Source organism: Hypanus sabinus, chromosome X1 (genome assembly GCF_030144855.1).
Source record: "Hypanus sabinus isolate sHypSab1 chromosome X1, sHypSab1.hap1, whole genome shotgun sequence".
Taxonomy (NCBI): Eukaryota; Metazoa; Chordata; class Chondrichthyes; order Myliobatiformes; family Dasyatidae; genus Hypanus; species Hypanus sabinus.
The window spans coordinates 32,516,634-32,533,313 of record NC_082738.1 but is presented as its reverse complement, the minus strand read 5'-3'; the positions used below and the strand labels follow the sequence as shown (position 1 = coordinate 32,533,313).

Sequence of the window (16,680 nt, the reverse complement as noted above, 5' to 3'; positions counted from 1 at the left end):
CCCAGAATCAGAGGGTGAATCTCCCTGCACACTGTCCCATCACACACTCCCAGAGTCAGACACAGAGTGAATCTCCCTCCACACCGTCCCATCACACAATCCCAGGGTCAGACACAGAGTGAATCTCCCTCCACACCGTCCCATCACACACTCCCAGAATCAGACAGAGAGTGAAACTCCCTCCACACTGTCCCATCACACATTCCCAGGGTCAGACACGGAGTGAATCTCCCTCCACACCATCCCATCACACAATCCCGGGGTCAGACACAGAGTGAATCTCCCTCCACACCGTCCCATCACACTCTCCCAGGGTCAGACACAGAGTGAATCTCCCTCCACACCGTCCCATCACACACTCCCAGAATCAGACAGAGAGTGAATCTCCCTCCACACTATCCCATCACACACTCCCAGGGTCCGACACAGAGTGAATCTCCCTCCACATCGTCCCATCACACACTCCCAGGGTCAGAGACAGAGTGAATCTCCCTCCACACGTCCCATCACGCACTCCCAGGGTCAGACACAGAGTGAATCTTCCTCCACGCCGTCCCATCACACACTCCCAGAATCAGACAGAGGGTGAATCTCCCTGCACACTGTCCCATCACACACTCCCAGAGTCAGACACAGAGTGAATCTCCCTCCACACCGTCCCATCACACACTCCCAGAATCAGACAGAGAGAGAATCTCCCTCCACACCGTCCCATCACGCACTCCCAGGGTCAGTTACCGAGTGAATCTCCCTCCACACCGTCCCAACACACACTCCCAGGGTCAGACACAGAGTGAACCTCCCTCCACACCGTCCCATCACACAATCCCAGCATCAGACAGAGAATGAATCTCCCTCCACACTGTCCCATCACACACTCCCAGGGTCAGACACAGAGTGAATCTCCCTCCACACCGTCCCATTACACACTCCCAGGGTCAGACACAGAGTAAATCTCCCTCCACCCCGTCCCATCACACACTCCCAGGGTCAGACACAGAGTGAATCTCCCAGCACACTGTCCCATCACACACTCCCAGGGTCAGACACAGAGTGAATCTCCCTCCACACCGTCCCATCACACACTCCCAGGATCAGACACAGAGTGAATCTCCCTCACCACCGCCCCTTCACACACTCACAGTGTCAGACACAGAGTGAATCCCCCTCCACACCGTCCCATGACACACTCCCAGAATCAGACAGAGAGTGAAACTCCCTCCACACTGTCCCATCACACACTCCCAGGGTCAGACACAGAGTGAATCTCCGTCCACACCGTCCCATCACACACTCCCAGGGTCAGACACTGAGTGAATCTCCCTCCACACCGTCCCATCACACACTCCCAGGGTCAGACACGGAGTGAATCTCCCTCCACACCGTCCCATCACACACTCCCAGAATCAGACAGAGAGCGAATCTCCCTCCACACCGTCCCATCACGCACTCCCATGGTCAGATACCGAGTGAATCTCCCTCCACACCGTCCCATCACACACTCCCAGGGTCAGACACAGAGTGAATCTCCCTCCACACGTCCCATCACGCACTCCCAGGGTCAGACACAGAGTGAATCTTCCTCCACGCCGTCCCATCACACACTCCCAGAATCAGACAGAGAGTGAATCTCCCTCCACACCGTCCCATCACACACTCCCAGAATCAGACAGAGAGTGAATCTCCCTCCACACCGTCCCATCACGCACTCCCAGGGTCAGATACCGAGTGAATCTCCGTCCACACCGTCCCATCACACACTCCCAGGGTCAGACACAGAGTGAACCTCCCTCCACACCGTCCCATCACACACTCCCAGCATCAGACAGAGAATGAATCTCCCTCCACACTGTCCCATCACACACTCCCAGGGTCAGACACAGAGTGAATCTCCCTCCACACCGTCCCATCACACACTCCCAGGGTCAGACACAGAGTAAATCTCCCTCCACCCCGTCCCATCACACACTCCCAGGGTCAGACACAGAGTGAATCTCCCTGCACACTGTCCCATCACACACTCCCAGGGTCAGACACAGAGTGAATCTCCCTCCACACCGTCCCATCACACACTCCCAGGATCAGACACAGAGTGAATCTCCCTCCCCACCGCCCCTTCACACACTCACAGGGTCAGACACAGAGTGAATCCCCCTCCACACCGTCCCATGACACACTCCCAGAATCAGACAGAGAGTGAAACTCCCTCCACACTGTCCCATCACACACTACCAGGGTCAGACACAGAGTGAATCTCCGTCCACACCGTCCCATCACACACTCCCAGGGTCAGACACTGAGTGAATCTCCCTCCACACCATCCCATCACACACTCCCAAGGTCAGACACGGAGTGAATCTCCCTCCACACCATCCCATCACACAATCCCGGGGTCAGACACAGAGTGAATCTCCCTCCACACCGTCCCATCACACACTCCCAGGGTCAGACACAGAGTGAATCTCCCTCCACACCGTCCCATCACACACTCCCAGGGTCAGACACAGAGTGAATTTCCCTCCACACCGTCCCATCACACACTCCCTGGGTCAGACACAGAGTGAATCTCCCTCCACACCGTCCCATCACTAACACCCAGGGTCAGACACAGAGTGAATCTCCCTCCACACCATCCCATCACACACTCCCAGAATCAGACAGAGAGTGAATCTCCCTCCACACTGTCCCATCACACACTCCCAGGGTCAGACACAGAGTGAATCTCCCTCCACACCGTCCCATCACACACTCCCAGGGTCAGACACAGAGTGAATCTCCCTCCACACCGTCCCATCACACACTCCCAGGGTCAGACACAGAGTGAATCTCCCTCCACACGTCCCATCACACACTCCCAGGGTCAGACACAGAGTGAATCTTCCTCCACCCCGTCCCATCACACACTCCCAGGGTCAGACAGAGAGTGAATCTCCGTCCACACCGTCCCATCACACACTCCCAGAGTCAGACACTGAGTGAATCTCCCTCCACACCGTCCCATCACACACTCCCAGGGTCAGACACGGAGTGAATCTCCCTCCACACCATCCTAGCACACAATTCCGGGGTCAGACACAGAGTGAATCTCCCTCCACACCGTCCCATCACACACTCCCAGGGTCAGACACAGAGTGAATCTCCCTCCACACCGTCCCATCACACACTCCCAGAATCAGACAGAGAGTGAATCTCCCTCCACACTATCCCATCACACACTCCCAGGGTCCGACACAGAGTGAATCTCCCTCCACACCGTCCCATCACACACTCCCAGGGTCAGACACAGAGTGAATCTCCCTCCACACGTCCCATCACGCACTCCCAGGGTCAGACACAGAGTGAATCTTCCTCCACACCGTCCCATCCAACACTCCCAGAGTCAGACACAGAGTGAATCTCCCTCCACACCGTCCCATCACAAACTCCCAGAATCAGACAGAGAGTGAATCTCCCTCCACACCGTCCCATCACGCACTCCCAGGGTCAGATACCGAGTGAATCTCCCTCCACACCGTCCCATCACACACTCCCAGGGTCAGACACAGAGTGAATCTCCCTCCACACCGTCCCATCACACACTCCCAGCATCAGACAGAGAATGAATCTCCCTCCACACTGTCCCATCACACACTCCCAGGGTCAGACACAGAGTGAATCTCCCTCCACACCGTCCCATCACACACTCCCAGGGTCAGACACAGAGTAAATCTCCCTCCAAACCGTCCCATCACACACTCCCAGGGTCAGACACAGAGTGAATCTCCCTCCACCGCGTCCCATCACACACTCCCAGAATCAGACAGAGAGTGAATCTCCCTCCACACTGTCCCATCACACACTCCCAGGGTCAGACACAGAGTGAATCTCCCTCCACACCGTCCCATCACACACTCCCAGGATCAGACACAGAGTGAATTTCCCTCCACACCATCCCATCACACACTCCCAGAATCAGACAGAGAGTGAATCTCCCTCCACACCGTCCCATCACACACTCCCAGGGTCAGACACGGAGTGAATCTCCCTCCACACCGTGCCATCACACACTCCCAGGGTCAGAGACAGAGTGAATCTCCCTCCACACCATCCCAACACACTCCCAGGGTCAGACAGAGAGTGGATCCCCCTCCATACCATCCCATCACACACTCCCAGGGTCAGACACAGAGTGCATCTCCCTCCACACCGTCCCATCACACACTCCCAGGGTCAGACGCAGAGTGAATCTCCCTCCACCCCGTCCCATCCCACTCTCCCAGAATCAGACAGAGAGTGCATCTCCCTCCACCCCGTCCCATCCCACACTCCCAGTGTCAGACACAGAGTGAATCTCCCTCCACACCGTCCCATCACACACTCCCAGAATAAGACAGAGAGTGAATCTCCCTCCACACTGTCCCATCACACACTCCCAGGGTCAGACACAGAGTGAATTTCCCTCCACACCGTCCCATCCAACACTCCCAGGGTCAGACACAGAGTGAATCTCCCTCCACACCGTCCCATCACACACTCAGAGGATCAGACACAGAGTGAATCTCCCTCCACACCGTCCCATCACACACTCCCAGGGTCAGACACAGAGTGAATCTCCCTCCACACCGTCCCATCACACACTCCCAGGGTCAGACACAGAGTGGATCTCCCTCCATACCGTCCCATCACACACTCCCAGGGTCAGACACAGAGTGCATCTCCCTCCACACCGTCCCATTACACACTCCCAGGGTCAGACACAGAGTGAATCTCCCTCCACACCGTCCCATCACACACTCCCAGAATCAGACAGAGAGTGAATCTCCCTCCACACTGTCCCATCACACACTCCCAGGGTCAGACACAGAGTGAATCTCCCTCCACACCGTCCCATCACACACTCCCAGGATCAGACACAGAGTGAATCTCCCTCCACACCGTCCCATCACACACTCCCAGGGTCAGACAGAGAGTGAATCTCCGTCCACACCGTCCCATCACACACTCCCAGGGTCAGACACTGAGTGAATCTCCCTCCACACCGTCCCATCACACACTCCCAGGGTCAGACACGGAGTGAATCTCCCTCCACACCATCCTATCACACAATCCCGGGGTCAGACACAGAGTGAATCTCCCTCCACACCGTCCCATCACACACTCCCAGGGTCAGACACAGAGTGAATCTCCCTCCACACCGTCCCATCACACACTCCCAGAATCAGACAGAGAGTGAATCTCCCTCCACACTATCCCATCACACACTCCCAGGGTCCGACACAGAGTGAATCTCCCTCCACACCGTCCCATCACACACTCCCAGGGTCAGACACAGAGTGAATCTCCCTCCACACGTCCCATCACGCACTCCCAGGGTCAGACACAGAGTGAATCTTCCTCCACGCCGTCCCATCACACACTCCCAGAATCAGACAGAGGGTGAATCTCCCTGCACACTGTCCCATCACACACTCCCAGAGTCAGACACAGAGTGAATCTCCCTCCACACCGTCCCATCACAAACTCCCAGAATCAGACAGAGAGTGAATCTCCCTCCACACCGTCCCACCACGCACTCCCAGGGTCAGATACCGAGTGAATCTCCCTCCACACCGTCCCATCACACACTTCCAGGGTCAGACACAGAGTGAATCTCCCTCCACACCGTCCCATCACACACTCCCAGCATCAGACAGAGAATGAATCTCCCTCCACACTGTCCCATCACACACTCCCAGGGTCAGACACAGAGTGAATCTCCCTCCACACCGTCCCATCACACACTCCCAGGGTCAGACACAGAGTAAATCTCCCTCCAAACCGTCCAATCACACACTCCCAGGGTCAGACACAGAGTGAATCTCCCTCCACCGCGTCCCATCACACACTCCCAGAATCAGACAGAGAGTGAATCTCCCTCCACACTGTCCCATCACACACTCCCAGGGTCAGACACAGAGTGAATCTCCCTCCACACCGTCCCATCACACACTCCCAGGGTCAGAGACAGAGTGAATCTCCCTCCACACCATCCCAACACACTCCCAGGGTCAGACAGAGAGTGGATCCCCCTCCATACCGTCCCATCACACACTCCCAGGGTCAGACACAGAGTGCATCTCCCTCCACACCGTCCCATCACACACTCCCAGGGTTAGACACAGAGTGAATCTCCCTCCACCCCGTCCCATCCCACTCTCCCAGAATCAGACAGAGAGTGCATCTCCCTCCACCCCGTCCCATCACACACTCCCAGGGTCAGACACAGAGTGAATCTCCCTCCACCGCGTCCCATCACACACTCCCAGAATCAGACAGAGAGTGAATCTCGCTCCACACTGTCCCATCACACACTCCCAGGGTCAGACACAGAGTGAATCTCCCTCCACACCGTCCCATCACACACTCCCAGGATCAGACACAGAGTGAATTTCCCTCCACACCATCCCATCACACACTCCCAGAATCAGACAGAGAGTGAATCTCCCTCCACACCGTCCCATCACACACTCAGAGGATCAGACACAGAGTGAATCTCCCTCCACACCGTCCCATCACACACTCCCAGGGTCAGACACAGAGTGAATCTCCCTCCACACCGTCCCATCACACACTCCCAGGGTCAGACACAGAGTGGATCTCCCTCCATACCGTCCCATCACACACTCCCAGGGTCAGACACAGAGTGCATCTCCCTCCACACCGTCCCATTACACACTCCCAGGGTCAGACACAGAGTGAATCTCCCTCCACACCGTCCCATCACACACTCCCAGAATCAGACAGAGAGTGAATCTCCCTCCACACTGTCCCATCACACACTCCCAGGGTCAGACACAGAGTGAATCTCCCTCCACACCGTCCCATCACACACTCCCAGGATCAGACACAGAGTGAATCTCCATCCACACCGTCCCATCACAAACTCCCAGGGTCAGACACAGAGTGAATCTCCCTCCACACCGTCCCATCACACACTCCCAGGGTCAGACACAGAGTGAATCTCCCTCCACACCATCCCATCACACAATCCCGGGGTCAGAAACAGAGTGAATCTCCCTCCACACCGTCCCATCACACACTCCCAGGGTCAGACACAGAGTGAATCTCCCTCCAGACCGTCCCATCACACACTCCCAGAATCAGACATAGAGTGAATCTCCCTCCACACTGTCCCATCACACACTCCCAGGGTCAGACACAGAGTGGATCTCCCTCCACACAATCCCATCACACACTCCCAGGGTCAGACACAGAGTGAACCTCCCTCCACACCGTCCTATCACACACTCCCAGGGTCAGACACAGAGTGAATCCCCCTTCACACGTCCCATCACAAACTCCCAGGGTCAGACACAGAGTGAATCTTCCTCCACCCCGTCCTTTCACACACTCCCAGAATCAGACAGAGGGTGAATCTCCCTGCACACTGTCCCATCACACACTCCCAGAGTCAGACACAGAGTGAATCTCCCTCCACACCGTCCCATCACACACTCCCAGGGTCAGACACAGAGTGAATCTCCCTCCACACGTCCCATCACACACTCCCAGGGTCAGACACAGAGTGAATCTTCCTCCACCCCGTCCCATCACACACTCCCAGGGTCAGACAGAGAGTGAATCTCCGTCCACACCGTCCCATCACACACTCCCAGAGTCAGACACTGAGTGAATCTCCCTCCACACCGTCCCATCACACACTCCCAGGGTCAGACACGGAGTGAATCTCCCTCCACACCATCCTAGCACACAATTCCGGGGTCAGACACAGAGTGAATCTCCCTCCACACCGTCCCATCACACACTCCCAGGGTCAGACACAGAGTGAATCTCCCTCCACACCGTCCCATCACACACTCCCAGAATCAGACAGAGAGTGAATCTCCCTCCACACTATCCCATCACACACTCCCAGGGTCCGACACAGAGTGAATCTCCCTCCACACCGTCCCATCACACACTCCCAGGGTCAGACACGATTGAATCTCCCTCCACACCGTGCCATCACACACTCCCAGGGTCAGAGACAGAGTGAATCTCCCTCCACACCATCCCAACACACTCCCAGGGTCAGACAGAGAGTGGATCCCCCTCCATACCGTCCCATCACACACTCCCAGGGTCAGACACAGAGTGCATCTCCCTCCACACCGTCCCATCACACACTCCCAGGGTTAGACACAGAGTGAATCTCCCTCCACCCCGTCCCATCCCACTCTCCCAGAATCAGACAGAGAGTGCATCTCCCTCCACCCCGTCCCATCCCACACTCCCAGGGTCAGACACAGAGTGAATCTCCCTCCACACCGTCCCATCACACACTCCCAGAATCAGACAGAGAGTGAATCTCCCTCCACACTGTCCCATCACACACTCCCAGGGTCAGACACAGAGTGAATTTCCCTCCACACCGTCCCATCCAACACTCCCAGGGTCAGACACAGAGTGAATCTCCCTCCACACCGTCCCATCACACACTCAGAGGATCAGACACAGAGTGAATCTCCCTCCACACCGTCCCATCACACACTCAGAGGATCAGACACAGAGTGAATCTCCCTCCACCCCGTCCCATCCCACTCTCCCAGAATCAGACAGAGAGTGCATCTCCCTCCACCCCGTCCCATCACACACTCCCAGGGTCAGACACAGAGTGAATCTCCCTCCACCGCGTCCCATCACACACTCCCAGAATCAGACAGAGAGTGAATCTCGCTCCACACTGTCCCATCACACACTCCCAGGGTCAGACACAGAGTGAATCTCCCTCCACACCGTCCCATCACACACTCCCAGGATCAGACACAGAGTGAATTTCCCTCCACACCATCCCATCACACACTCCCAGAATCAGACAGAGAGTGAATCTCCCTCCACACCGTCCCATCACACACTCAGAGGATCAGACACAGAGTGAATCTCCCTCCACACCGTCCCATCACACACTCCCAGGGTCAGACACAGAGTGAATCTCCCTCCACACCGTCCCATCACACACTCCCAGGGTCAGACACAGAGTGGATCTCCCTCCATACCGTCCCATCACACACTCCCAGGGTCAGACACAGAGTGCATCTCCCTCCACACCGTCCCATTACACACTCCCAGGGTCAGACACAGAGTGAATCTCCCTCCACACCGTCCCATCACACACTCCCAGAATCAGACAGAGAGTGAATCTCCCTCCACACTGTCCCATCACACACTCCCAGGGTCAGACACAGAGTGAATCTCCCTCCACACCGTCCCATCACACACTCCCAGGATCAGACACAGAGTGAATCTCCATCCACACCGTCCCATCACAAACTCCCAGGGTCAGACACAGAGTGAATCTCCCTCCACACCGTCCCATCACACACTCCCAGGGTCAGACACAGAGTGAATCTCCCTCCACACCATCCCATCACACAATCCCGGGGTCAGAAACAGAGTGAATCTCCCTCCACACCGTCCCATCACACACTCCCAGGGTCAGACACAGAGTGAATCTCCCTCCAGACCGTCCCATCACACACTCCCAGAATCAGACAGAGAGTGAATCTCCCTCCACACTGTCCCATCACACACTCCCAGGGTCAGACACAGAGTGGATCTCCCTCCACACAATCCCATCACACACTCCCAGGGTCAGACACAGAGTGAACCTCCCTCCACACCGTCCTATCACACACTCCCAGGGTCAGACACAGAGTGAATCCCCCTTCACACGTCCCATCACAAACTCCCAGGGTCAGACACAGAGTGAATCTTCCTCCACCCCGTCCTTTCACACACTCCCAGAATCAGACAGAGGGTGAATCTCCCTGCACACTGTCCCATCACACACTCCCAGAGTCAGACACAGAGTGAATCTCCCTCCACACCGTCCCATCACACACTCCCAGGGTCAGACACAGAGTGAATCTCCCTCCACACGTCCCATCACACACTCCCAGGGTCAGACACAGAGTGAATCTTCCTCCACCCCGTCCCATCACACACTCCCAGGGTCAGACAGAGAGTGAATCTCCGTCCACACCGTCCCATCACACACTCCCAGAGTCAGACACTGAGTGAATCTCCCTCCACACCGTCCCATCACACACTCCCAGGGTCAGACACGGAGTGAATCTCCCTCCACACCATCCTAGCACACAATTCCGGGGTCAGACACAGAGTGAATCTCCCTCCACACCGTCCCATCACACACTCCCAGGGTCAGACACAGAGTGAATCTCCCTCCACACCGTCCCATCACACACTCCCAGAATCAGACAGAGAGTGAATCTCCCTCCACACTATCCCATCACACACTCCCAGGGTCCGACACAGAGTGAATCTCCCTCCACACCGTCCCATCACACACTCCCAGGGTCAGACACGATTGAATCTCCCTCCACACCGTGCCATCACACACTCCCAGGGTCAGAGACAGAGTGAATCTCCCTCCACACCATCCCAACACACTCCCAGGGTCAGACAGAGAGTGGATCCCCCTCCATACCGTCCCATCACACACTCCCAGGGTCAGACACAGAGTGCATCTCCCTCCACACCGTCCCATCACACACTCCCAGGGTTAGACACAGAGTGAATCTCCCTCCACCCCGTCCCATCCCACTCTCCCAGAATCAGACAGAGAGTGCATCTCCCTCCACCCCGTCCCATCCCACACTCCCAGGGTCAGACACAGAGTGAATCTCCCTCCACACCGTCCCATCACACACTCCCAGAATCAGACAGAGAGTGAATCTCCCTCCACACTGTCCCATCACACACTCCCAGGGTCAGACACAGAGTGAATTTCCCTCCACACCGTCCCATCCAACACTCCCAGGGTCAGACACAGAGTGAATCTCCCTCCACACCGTCCCATCACACACTCAGAGGATCAGACACAGAGTGAATCTCCCTCCACACCGTCCCATCACACACTCCCAGGGTCAGACACAGAGTGAATCTCCCTCCACACCGTCCCATCACACACTCCCAGGGTCAGACACAGAGTGGATCTCCCTCCATACCGTCCCATCACACACTCCCAGGGTCAGACACAGAGTGCATCTCCCTCCACACCGTCCCATTACACACTCCCAGGGTCAGACACAGAGTGAATCTCCCTCCACACCGTCCCATCACACACTCCCAGAATCAGACAGAGAGTGAATCTCCCTCCACACTGTCCCATCACACACTCCCAGGGTCAGACACAGAGTGAATCTCCCTCCACACCGTCCCATCACACACTCCCAGGATCAGACACAGAGTGAATCTCCATCCACACCGTCCCATCACAAACTCCCAGGGTCAGACACAGAGTGAATCTCCCTCCACACCGTCCCATCACACACTCCCAGGGTCAGACACAGAGTGAATCTCCCTCCACACCATCCCATCACACAATCCCGGGGTCAGAAACAGAGTGAATCTCCCTCCACACCGTCCCATCACACACTCCCAGGGTCAGACACAGAGTGAATCTCCCTCCAGACCGTCCCATCACACACTCCCAGAATCAGACAGAGAGTGAATCTCCCTCCACACTGTCCCATCACACACTCCCAGGGTCAGACACAGAGTGGATCTCCCTCCACACAATCCCATCACACACTCCCAGGGTCAGACACAGAGTGAACCTCCCTCCACACCGTCCTATCACACACTCCCAGGGTCAGACACAGAGTGAATCTCCCTTCACACGTCCCATCACAAACTCCCAGGGTCAGACACAGAGTGAATCTTCCTCCACCCCGTCCTTTCACACACTCCCAGAATCAGACAGAGGGTGAATCTCCCTGCACACTGTCCCATCACACACTCCCAGAGTCAGACACAGAGTGAATCTCCCTCCACACCGTCCCATCACACACTCCCAGGGTCAGACACAGAGTGAATCTCCCTCCACACGTCCCATCACACACTCCCAGGGTCAGACACAGAGTGAATCTTCCTCCACCCCGTCCCATCACACACTCCCAGGGTCAGACAGAGAGTGAATCTCCGTCCACACCGTCCCATCACACACTCCCAGAGTCAGACACTGAGTGAATCTCCCTCCACACCGTCCCATCACACACTCCCAGGGTCAGACACGGAGTGAATCTCCCTCCACACCATCCTAGCACACAATTCCGGGGTCAGACACAGAGTGAATCTCCCTCCACACCGTCCCATCACACACTCCCAGGGTCAGACACAGAGTGAATCTCCCTCCACACCGTCCCATCACACACTCCCAGAATCAGACAGAGAGTGAATCTCCCTCCACACTATCCCATCACACACTCCCAGGGTCCGACACAGAGTGAATCTCCCTCCACACCGTCCCATCACACACTCCCAGGGTCAGACACAGAGTGAATCTCCCTCCACACGTCCCATCACGCACTCCCAGGGTCAGACACAGAGTGAATCTTCCTCCACGCCGTCCCATCACACACTCCCAGAATCAGACAGAGGGTGAATCTCCCTGCACACTGTCCCATCACACACTCCCAGAGTCAGACACAGAGTGAATCTCCCTCCACACCGTCCCATCACAAACTCCCAGAATCAGACAGAGAGTGAATCTCCCTCCACACCGTCCCATCACGCACTCCCAGGGTCAGATACCGAGTGAATCTCCCTCCACACCGTCCCATCACACACTCCCAGGGTCAGACACAGAGTGAATCTCCCTCCACACCGTCCCATCACACACTCCCAGCATCAGACAGAGAATGAATCTCCCTCCACACTGTCCCATCACACACTCCCAGGGTCAGACACAGAGTGAATCTCCCTCCACACCGTCCCATCACACACTCCCAGGGTCAGACACGATTGAATCTCCCTCCACACCGTGCCATCACACACTCCCAGGGTCAGAGACAGAGTGAATCTCCCTCCACACCATCCCAACACACTCCCAGGGTCAGACAGAGAGTGGATCCCCCTCCATACCGTCCCATCACACACTCCCAGGGTCAGACACAGAGTGCATCTCCCTCCACACCGTCCCATCACACACTCCCAGGGTTAGACACAGAGTGAATCTCCCTCCACCCCGTCCCATCCCACTCTCCCAGAATCAGACAGAGAGTGCATCTCCCTCCACCCCGTCCCATCCCACACTCCCAGGGTCAGACACAGAGTGAATCTCCCTCCACACCGTCCCATCACACACTCCCAGAATCAGACAGAGAGTGAATCTCCCTCCACACTGTCCCATCACACACTCCCAGGGTCAGACACAGAGTGAATTTCCCTCCACACCGTCCCATCCAACACTCCCAGGGTCAGACACAGAGTGAATCTCCCTCCACACCGTCCCATCACACACTCAGAGGATCAGACACAGAGTGAATCTCCCTCCACACCGTCCCATCACACACTCCCAGGGTCAGACACAGAGTGAATCTCCCTCCACACCGTCCCATCACACACTCCCAGGGTCAGACACAGAGTGGATCTCCCTCCATACCGTCCCATCACACACTCCCAGGGTCAGACACAGAGTGCATCTCCCTCCACACCGTCCCATTACACACTCCCAGGGTCAGACACAGAGTGAATCTCCCTCCACACCGTCCCATCACACACTCCCAGAATCAGACAGAGAGTGAATCTCCCTCCACACTGTCCCATCACACACTCCCAGGGTCAGACACAGAGTGAATCTCCCTCCACACCGTCCCATCACACACTCCCAGGATCAGACACAGAGTGAATCTCCATCCACACCGTCCCATCACAAACTCCCAGGGTCAGACACAGAGTGAATCTCCCTCCACACCGTCCCATCACACACTCCCAGGGTCAGACACAGAGTGAATCTCCCTCCACACCATCCCATCACACAATCCCGGGGTCAGAAACAGAGTGAATCTCCCTCCACACCGTCCCATCACACACTCCCAGGGTCAGACACAGAGTGAATCTCCCTCCAGACCGTCCCATCACACACTCCCAGAATCAGACAGAGAGTGAATCTCCCTCCACACTGTCCCATCACACACTCCCAGGGTCAGACACAGAGTGGATCTCCCTCCACACAATCCCATCACACACTCCCAGGGTCAGACACAGAGTGAACCTCCCTCCACACCGTCCTATCACACACTCCCAGGGTCAGACACAGAGTGAATCTCCCTTCACACGTCCCATCACAAACTCCCAGGGTCAGACACAGAGTGAATCTTCCTCCACCCCGTCCTTTCACACACTCCCAGAATCAGACAGAGGGTGAATCTCCCTGCACACTGTCCCATCACACACTCCCAGAGTCAGACACAGAGTGAATCTCCCTCCACACCGTCCCATCACACACTCCCAGGGTCAGACACAGAGTGAATCTCCCTCCACACGTCCCATCACACACTCCCAGGGTCAGACACAGAGTGAATCTTCCTCCACCCCGTCCCATCACACACTCCCAGGGTCAGACAGAGAGTGAATCTCCGTCCACACCGTCCCATCACACACTCCCAGAGTCAGACACTGAGTGAATCTCCCTCCACACCGTCCCATCACACACTCCCAGGGTCAGACACGGAGTGAATCTCCCTCCACACCATCCTAGCACACAATTCCGGGGTCAGACACAGAGTGAATCTCCCTCCACACCGTCCCATCACACACTCCCAGGGTCAGACACAGAGTGAATCTCCCTCCACACCGTCCCATCACACACTCCCAGAATCAGACAGAGAGTGAATCTCCCTCCACACTATCCCATCACACACTCCCAGGGTCCGACACAGAGTGAATCTCCCTCCACACCGTCCCATCACACACTCCCAGGGTCAGACACAGAGTGAATCTCCCTCCACACGTCCCATCACGCACTCCCAGGGTCAGACACAGAGTGAATCTTCCTCCACGCCGTCCCATCACACACTCCCAGAATCAGACAGAGGGTGAATCTCCCTGCACACTGTCCCATCACACACTCCCAGAGTCAGACACAGAGTGAATCTCCCTCCACACCGTCCCATCACAAACTCCCAGAATCAGACAGAGAGTGAATCTCCCTCCACACCGTCCCATCACGCACTCCCAGGGTCAGATACCGAGTGAATCTCCCTCCACACCGTCCCATCACACACTCCCAGGGTCAGACACAGAGTGAATCTCCCTCCACACCGTCCCATCACACACTCCCAGCATCAGACAGAGAATGAATCTCCCTCCACACTGTCCCATCACACACTCCCAGGGTCAGACACAGAGTGAATCTCCCTCCACACCGTCCCATCACACACTCCCAGGGTCAGACACAGAGTAAATCTCCCTCCAAACCGTCTAATCACACACTCCCAGGGTCAGACACAGAGTGAATCTCCCTCCACCGCGTCCCATCACACTCTCCCAGAATCAGACAGAGAGTGAATCTCCCTCCACACTGTCCCATCACACACTCCCAGGGTCAGACACAGAGTGAATCTCCCTCCACACCGTCCCATCACACACTCCCAGGGTCAGAGACAGAGTGAATCTCCCTCCACACCATCCCAACACACTCCCAGGGTCAGACAGAGAGTGGATCCCCCTCCATACCGTCCCATCACACACTCCCAGGGTCAGACACAGAGTGCATCTCCCTCCACACCGTCCCATCACACACTCCCAGGGTTAGACACAGAGTGAATCTCCCTCCACCCCGTCCCATCCCACTCTCCCAGAATCAGACAGAGAGTGCATCTCCCTCCACCCCGTCCCATCCCACACTCCCAGGGTCAGACACAGAGTGAATCTCCCTCCACACCGTCCCATCACACACTCCCAGGGTCAGACACAGAGTGAATCTCCCTCCACCGCGTCCCATCACACACTCCCAGAATCAGACAGAGAGTGAATCTCCCTCCACACTGTCCCATCACACACTCCCAGGGTCAGACACAGAGTGAATCTCCCTCCACACCGTCCCATCACACACTCCCAGGATCAGATACAGAGTGAATTTCCCTCCACACCATCCCATCACACACTCCCAGAATCAGACAGAGAGTGAATCTCCCTCCACACCGTCCCATCACACACTCCCAGGGTCAGACACGGAGTGAATCTCCCTCCACACCGTGCCATCACACACTCCCAGGGTCAGAGACAGAGTGAATCTCCCTCCACACCATCCCAACACACTCCCAGGGTCAGACAGAGAGTGGATCCCCCTCCATACCGTCCCATCACACACTCCCAGGGTCAGACTCAGAGTGCATCTCCCTCCACACCGTCCCATCACACACTCCCAGGGTTAGACACAGAGTGAATCTCCCTCCACCCCGTCCCATCCCACTCTCCCAGAATCAGACAGAGAGTGCATCTCCCTCCACCCCGTCCCATCCCACACTCCCAGGGTCAGACACAGAGTGAATCTCCCTCCACACCGTCCCATCACACACTCCCAGAATCAGACAGAGAGTGAATCTCCCTCCACACTGTCCCATCACACACTCCCAGGGTCTGACACAGAGTGAATTTCCCTCCACACCGTCCCATCCAACACTCCCAGGGTCAGACACAGAGTGAATCTCCCTCCACACCGTCCCATCACACACTCAGAGGATCAGACACAGAGTGAATCTCCCTCCACACCGTCCCATCACACACTCCCAGGGTCAGACACAGTGAATCTCCCTCCACACCGTCCCATCACACACTCCCAGGGTCAGACACAGAGTGGATCTCCCTACATACCGTCCCATCACACACTCCCAGGGTCAGACACAGAGTGCATCT

The 16,680-nt window shown here is 56.3% G+C and overlaps 1 protein-coding gene across 1 annotated transcript in view; it reads left to right on the top strand.

Moving 5' to 3' along the window:
• The window catches only part of LOC132384773 (low-density lipoprotein receptor-related protein 1-like), a 337,602-nt gene that overhangs the window by 186,163 nt on the left and 134,759 nt on the right, over positions 1-16,680 (top strand).